The following is a 7,802-nucleotide window of genomic DNA, read 5'->3' as shown; positions in this document are numbered from 1 at the left end:
CTGGACAGCGCCCATTACTTTGGAAGAGTGCAGGATTGGTGCACAGAGAGGGTTCAAAGATCCTGCTTGGTCGGGAGGTCATCCTACAGGTTACAAATAATATAGGGTAGCAGCGTCTTGTCGTTTATTCCTTTTGCTGAGTGCTCATGAGAGCCTAATCTTTTCCCAAAAAGGCTGTCCTTCAAAAACAAAATAAAGAAAACAAACAACAAAACAAAACAAAAAAAGGTTGGGCGGTTTACAATTTTGTTTTCAGCACAAATGCCTGGCTCCTAGAAACACAGGAGCGCAGAGGAGTCAAGGCTTTTCTCCTGACACCAGCGGAAGGAGGGATGCTGATTACACGGAATTAAAGCCCGTACCTTCGTTGGAAGCTCAGAAGAGAATCTTTACAAAAATATCGACCTGGATTAGAGACAGCGTGGAAGGTGCTAGCATGTGTCAAGATCATCTGGCCAAGGTCTGAGGGATGCCCTCTGGGAGAAACTCTTTTCCGGGCGCAGCTAGGGCCCGCAGCTGGGCCAGCAATGAGCTGGCGCGCAGCCATTGCCCTTCCTTCCCGAAACCCTGACGCTCAGCTCTCTCCGCGACCCCTACTTACCCCGCTCCGGTTGCCTCGGTAACGAGGAAGCTCGCTGAATCCAAGCGGTAGGCGAGGTGCGTCGCAGATAGGGGCTCCTCCTCCTTCTTGCGCGCGGCCGAGGCGAAGAGCTGCCAGCTGCTCTCCGGAGAAAGGTTCTGTAGCCGGAGCAGTGCGGTTCTCCTGCGCTCAGTGAGAGGCCAGGGCGTGGTTGAGGGAAGGGGGAGTCAGGTACTTAAGCCTGCGCTAGCCTTCAGGCCCAGCCTCCTTCGCACTCTGTTACGCGCGTCCAGCCGCCGCAGCCAGGTGTTGAGGGCAGTAGGGCGGCCACCTAACTGCGTCATGGTAACCTGTCCTCCGCGAACACCACCCGCCCCGCCTGCCCCGCTGCCTGGGCGAGGAGGCGGGACAACGACCAGAACCTCGCGTCCCGGTGAAGGAGAGCAGGCCCCTGTGCCTACGAAGAAAGCAACCGTTGTATTCCTTGAACTCTTGCCCGTTTCCTAAGGAGACTCTGGCATTTGCGACTTGTTCTAGTCCCTCAGTTCCGGCTTTGAAGGCGCAGACAGCCCCGTAGCGTTTGAGGCGCAGGGCTGCAGCCCCCTGCCCGGCCTTATCCAGCTGTGGACACACCTAGATCTACAGACCTTCCGCGATTATGACCAGAGCTGGTACGCCTTCACAGTGCGCTGGAGAGCCACTTCCAACCGCGGGAGTCGCTGGCGCAGCAGCCACAAGTGACAACGGATTCCGCTGTAAACTGCTCGCCTGGCTGATCCCCATGCACCTCCAGTTCGGCTGCTCCTTCCATTCGCTGCGCCTGATGGTGAACACTCTGGACCACTTTTTAACCACCACACTGGGCGGCTGCAGACTGCTTCCAGCTACTCGGAGTCAGCCCCTGCTCATAGCTGGCAGACACAAGGAGGTGCACCCACCGCGATTGAAGCAGCTCCTGGCCCTGTGCTAAGATTTGTTTTAGAAGGTCATGAGTAGCATGTAAATAAAGTAATTATTATTATTATAAGTTTTTAATTTGGTCATTGACAAAATATTTTTTCTGGTTAAGTCGATTGATACTTTGCCTTCTAGTCAGGCAATGATTATATCCTTGCACTGAATTTGGCTTCTATCAGACCATGGATACAAAGAACCAGCCCTTCTCTGGATTGCCTCTCAGGTAAAGGCTCTGCCTTGACTTCTGTTTGTCACTAGAAACCAGGATTGCAGGCTTTTTTTTTTTTCATATTTAAAGGGAAGATTAAATTGATTAAATTGACTAATCCCAAAGTAATGAAAAATTAAGGAAGGAATCTTCTGGGTGGAAGTTTGAGAAATCAAAAATATTTCAATAAGATATATAGAATCAAATCTCAGATTTCAGAATCTATCTTAATTAGTAGTTGCCAGGAAACACTCTACAGGTTCTAGAGGATGTATAAGAATAAGTAAGTATACTAGTAGTCTCAGTCTTACTTGTTGGCAATAGAGGGTTATTTTATTTAATACTTTTTTATCAAGAAGATATTTTGTGTGTTGAAAAATGCAATTAAGGAACATGAGTGACAGCAAAGTTGCAAATTAAAGAAGGCAAGTTGTCTATGTGTTTTGAATTTCAGATTAGCCAAGATTTGCTGGTTGTATGAAGCAAGACAGATCACCCTTAGTCAGCTTTATTCTCATTGATTTACAAGAGTTTATCATATTTACTGTGTTAGCACAGCAAGATATGGATGTATCACTTACATCTAGAATTGTGCACTAGAAAAAGAAGTTAATAAATATCCAGAATTTTAAAGGTAATTTCATACTTAAAATTGCAGGAGGGGCATTCTTCGTTTGTGTGTATGTGTAAGTGCAGATGTGTTGTACATGAAAATGCATAGATATTATCATATGTAGAAATATTTTGGAGGGTAATATCATGATAAAATATAAACTTTGGGGAAAAATTATGAACTTGGAGTCTATAGTTTGTCCTATCAAAGTCCCCAAAGCCTCAAAATCCCTAATGAGTAATGGAGCTATGACTTAGTCAAATTCAAGGGTACCACTGTTTTGGAAGGTTCTTGAAGAAAATACCTGGACCACATTTTTTAAGAGTGGTATCTATGATGAAGATACCTGTATTGTGGCAAACACCTACTATAGCTTCACTTCTTTTGGTGTCTCTTCCACCAGTGTGGAGAGAACATGTATCCACTTTTTCAGTCCTTTGTTCCTTTATGTAACTATTTTGCTCCTACGACACAGGAGGGGAAATCTTGATTTTTCCTTGGCTTCCTTCTTCAGTCTTTCTTTGACATTCCATATCCTAGGGGCTAGACTGACTGGAATTGGAAAGGTTTACGGAGCCCTGGTGTGCGCCTCTTGGAATTGGAGGCAGTCTCTGGCTCTGACTGCCTCTGTGCTCTCTTCCTCCTGAATAGGCAGGCAATCTGTGAATTGAGCTTTCTTCCATCCACAGTGGTTACTAGTCCAGGTACAAGTGTGAGCCTTGGGGGGAAGGCAAAGAATAGGTTTTTCTGTTTTCCTTGTTCTGAAGCCATAGGTGGTGTCCACGAAAAAGTTGCCTGTGGTGTCTATCACCTCCTCACTAAGGATCTTCATTGGGTTGGCCAAGGGTCTGGATAGACAAGTACTTTGCTGTCTACATTCCTCTGTGCTTAACTACTAGAAGACCTTACAGGAGGAGTGGCTGGGCTAGAGAGATAGATAGATAATTTCCTTCTTAAACTGAAGAAATTCTTTTAGCTATTTTAAGTAACTCAGATTCTTAGGGGAAAATAAAACAACTAAAAAACTAAAAAAAAACAAAATAGCATACTCTTTCTGTAGATATCTCTCTTAACACTCCTCATTCTACCTCTCCAGCACCTACAATTTTGTCTCATTTTTGTTGCAGGTATTTTCTTTAGGAATATTCGGATGTCTTTGGCCCTGAGTTCAATTACGTTTCAGTGGCTTGGAGTGTTCTGCCCACCAACATGTACTATGGTGACTGCAGTGTGAAATGAAGCAAATCGTCTTTCCCAATGGTTCCATTTATCGTTGGCATGCTCTGGGTATCGAAGAGGAAATCAGTAAAGATTTGCTTGTTGTCTTCATTAAAGGTAACAGAGTTGTGAATAGTCAAAGACCCACAAATAGAATGAAATATATCAGCATGTAATAATAAGTTAAAGAGGTGGTTCAGTGGTTGAATTCTCGTCTTCTGTGTAGGAGACTCAAGTTCAATTCCAGGGCAATGCACCTTATGTGCAGCTGCCACCTTTCTGCTGGTGGAGCTTGTGCGTGTCTATGATGCTGAACATGCTTTGGTGGAGCTTCCAGACTAAGAAAACTAGGAGGAGAGGTCTTGTGATCTATTTCCAGAAATCATACAATGAGAAACCTACGTATCACAGTGGTTCAATCTGCAACAAATCATGGCGACCGCACAGGACAAGGCAGCACTTAGTTCTGTTTGCTTGGGGTCGCCGTAAGTTTGGGGTTAAATTGACAGTCATTATCAACAACAACATTAATAAATTGCTTTTGATATTATTATCGACAAGAAACACAAAATACTTCTAAGCAGATGTTGGGTAGATCATTAACTCTTCACTAGTCTTTTATCATCATGCTTGAATCTGAAATAGAACACATTATAAAACTACTAATCAGCACAGAAAACAAAGGTGCATATAAAATGAACCATTTGTCTACTGTTGTCCTTATTTATTTATTTTTTCAAGTATATGTGGTTTCAGATACTTTAGGGAGATGAGGTAATTTTCTTTTGACTTCATTAGAAGAAGTTATTTTGTCTAAAGGCTCTGAACACTAGATAGATGAGTGTCCAACAGCACAGCTTAGTTCTTAGAATAGTAACCTCACTTGGAACACATGATCGTTCCATGTGATCCATTTTATGTGTTTCAGTTACTGAAATTAGTTGTAAAATAATCTCAATAATCTACTATTAGTACTGGATAAAATGTATATTTCCACTGCAAAATAAAAATTGGCTACTTATTATGCTAATGTGATATTTACAAAAGCCATTGCCATGGTTTCCAGCTCAAAGCCCCTGGAAGTCTTAAGTCTTGATCAATAAAAAATCAGACTCATAAACATGCAACTGTTAATATTTTAAAAAACTTTCTTGTAGAATAGAAAAACCTCTGGAGGAGTAGCATTCTTGCCAGTGGAAATATAGCAAATGTATCAATTGCAGAGATTCAAAAGATAACTATGGTCAGCTCCTGGATGATCATTGGTGAGTACTACATTCTTTTATAGAGAAAAGTATGTTTGCTTAAAATAATGTTCTATTTGATATTTTCTCCATGGTTCTATATTTTATAATAATCAACAGTAAGTTGAGCAGAACTTTTCCTTTTCTTACTAGAAATTCTTTCTTTTGTGATATTATTTTTATATTATGTGCTCAAGGTTGCTTTTGTTAAACTATGTTTATAATATTTCAGGCTTTCAAAAGTTTGCAGTAATTCAAAGGTATGTATACATCACCTGTTGTCAGTTTGTCAAACTGTGGTGGCTTGCGTGTTGCTATTATGCTGAAGTTATGTGACTGGTATTTCAAATACCAGCAAAGTTACTCATGTTGGAGAGGTTTTAGTGGAGCTTCCAGACTAAGACAGACTAGGAAAAAAAGCCTGGTGATCTACTTCCAAGTGTTAGACAATGAAAACCTTATAGATCATACCAGAACATTGACTTGCTTGTTTTGGATACATCATCCTGGTGGATTTGAACTGTGCCACGAGGGTTTCTGGATACATCATCAGGAGGGATCAATTGCTGGAGGAGGACATCATGTTAGGTGAAGTAGAGGGCCAATGAGGGCCTGTGAGACCCTCAGTTTAGATGAATTGGCACAATAGTTGCTATAGTGGAAACAAACATGCTGGTGATTGTGAGAATGATACAGGATCAGGTAACATTTCCTTCTGTTGAACATAAGGTTGCCATGAGTCAGACTTGACTCCACAGCAACTACCAACAACAACAAATATAAAGCAATTCGTTCAAAACAAAATATCCTTCCATCCCTGAAGGCAGCGATATTTGTACCATTATGCCCGTATGGAGCAGTGAGTTACCATAACTAGAAATAATTTGCTCCCTGTATTGTTCCAGTTATCCAGAGCCAACTCTCCAGAGGTGGAAGATAACAAAGACATGGTCTGCATCTTTCAGTTCTATTACAGTTATTTTTGAGGTGCTTATTAATTTGTTAATTATTCATTGTTACCTTTAAACAATCATTCTATTTGATACATTCTCAACAGGGGAGTGTTCTTGGGGCTGAAATATTCTACTTTTTATGTATAAAACACAGATGCATATACGGTACACAAACAGATATATAGTGTATCTGGACCATTAAAATTTCATGGGGAGTAGTGAGCAGGAAAAATGTCTAACAATACTCCTTAAGGGGACAATAGTAAAAAAAAAAAAAAAAAAAAGTTTAGAAACAGTTGCATTGAAAAGGGTTAAGTTACAGTCTTCCCCGCATATCAGTGGATTTTTCATTCACAGATTCAACCGTGGATCAAAAATATTTGGAAAAAAAAGAATCCCAAAAAGCAAAACTTGAATTTTCCACATGCTGAGCACTACGCTGAATCCACAGGAATGAAGTGATGTGTAGCATCCCCTGCTTTAGCCTCCCGCCATCTCATAGATCCTCAGTCTCCAACACTTAATGAGCATTGTTCGCCCTGCGTCTCCTTCGTCCTCCTTCCTTCGCTCCTTGTGTTGTATGCACCCTTTGTTTCTAAAAAACAATGACATGGTCAAAGCAATCCCTCAAAGGCTCAGAGGAGGCTTAAAATGCTATGTCTCAATGAAAAAATAAAAATCTTAGATCTTTTGAAAAGTGGCATGCGGAAGTGGGCCTGTGGTCTTTTGCACAGTATAGCAGAAATTCATGGAAGTGTTAGTGTTGCCCCTATAATGGCAAAAACATTCTCTTTGGTTAGTGACAAAGTGTTTGCAAAGACTGAGAGAGCATTAAGTGTTAAGTGTAAGTATTAACAACTATTTACATAGCATTTACATTGTACTAGGTATTATAAGTGATCTAGAGATGATTTAAAGTATACTGGAGGGAAGATGTGCATAGATTATATGCAACACTTTGACATTTTATATAAGGGACTAGAGCATCCATGGATTTTGGTATCTTGGGGCTCCTGGAACCTATCCCCTGTGTGTACCGAGGGATGACTGTAAGTACTTGTATTTGTACTTCTCAGAAAGATAACCATAATTGTAAAGTTATCAATAATGCTTTAGTACTTCAATTTTACTCCGATTGGCTTTGCTTTATTCTTTCTTTGGTCCCTGTACTGCTAGGTTAGCCTCCACTGCCTAGCTGTGATATCAGTAGGTCAAATTAGTTTACTTACTGTAAATTTATGTAATTATAGATTGACTTCAGACATCCTTTAATCACTGAATTTTTTTTACTACAATATCCGAAAATTCATTAAAAACTCATTTAAAAATGAAAGATAATAATGCATGCAATATTTAAGAAAATTTCTATATTCTCCCTTTGTTATTTAGATGTTGGTAATTTGTTAAGCAGGTATTTATTAGGCAACTGCTTAAAGGGGGGAAACTGTCAATGAAATGGATTGATGAAATAGTTACACAAATGGATTCAAATATCCCAATGATCATGAAAATGGCTCAGAATCAGGTAACATTTCCTTGTAGTATATATAAGGTCACTGTCTTAGTCATCTAGTGCTGGTATAACAGAAATACCACAAGTGGATGGCTTTAACAAAGAGAAGTTTATTTCCTCACAGTAAAGTAGGCTAAAAGTCCAAATTCAGGGCATCAATTCCAGGGGAAGACGTTCTCTCTCTGTTGGCCTTCCCATCAAAGTTCCCCCTGACTAGGAGCTTCTCTGCGCAGGTACCCCGGGTCCAAAAAACGCACTCTGCTCCGAGCACTGCTTTCTTGGTGGTATGAGGTCCCCAACTCTCTGCTTGCTTCCCTTTCCTTTTATCTCTTGTGAGATAATGGGTGGTGCAGACCACACCCCAGGGAAACTCCCTTTACATTGGATCAGGGATGTGAACTGGGTAAGGGTGGTGTTACAATCCCACCCTAATCCTCTTTAACATAAAATTACAATCACAAAATGGAGGACAACCACATAGTACTGGAAATCATGGTCTAATCATGTTTTTTGGGG

General features: G+C 41.0%; 1 pseudogene; it reads left to right on the top strand.

Moving 5' to 3' along the window:
• Window positions 1-924: 924 nt before the first annotated feature.
• Window positions 925-1,550, top strand: LOC101347838 (cyclin-O pseudogene; annotated as a pseudogene).
• Window positions 1,551-7,802: the final 6,252 nt, after the last annotated feature.

The sequence above is a fragment of the Trichechus manatus genome, unplaced genomic scaffold, assembly GCF_000243295.1.
Source record: "Trichechus manatus latirostris isolate Lorelei unplaced genomic scaffold, TriManLat1.0 scaffold00041, whole genome shotgun sequence".
Classification (NCBI taxonomy): Eukaryota; Metazoa; Chordata; class Mammalia; order Sirenia; family Trichechidae; genus Trichechus; species Trichechus manatus.
Note: the sequence above shows the minus strand (reverse complement) of the source record. Positions and strands in the feature narration are given on the sequence as shown.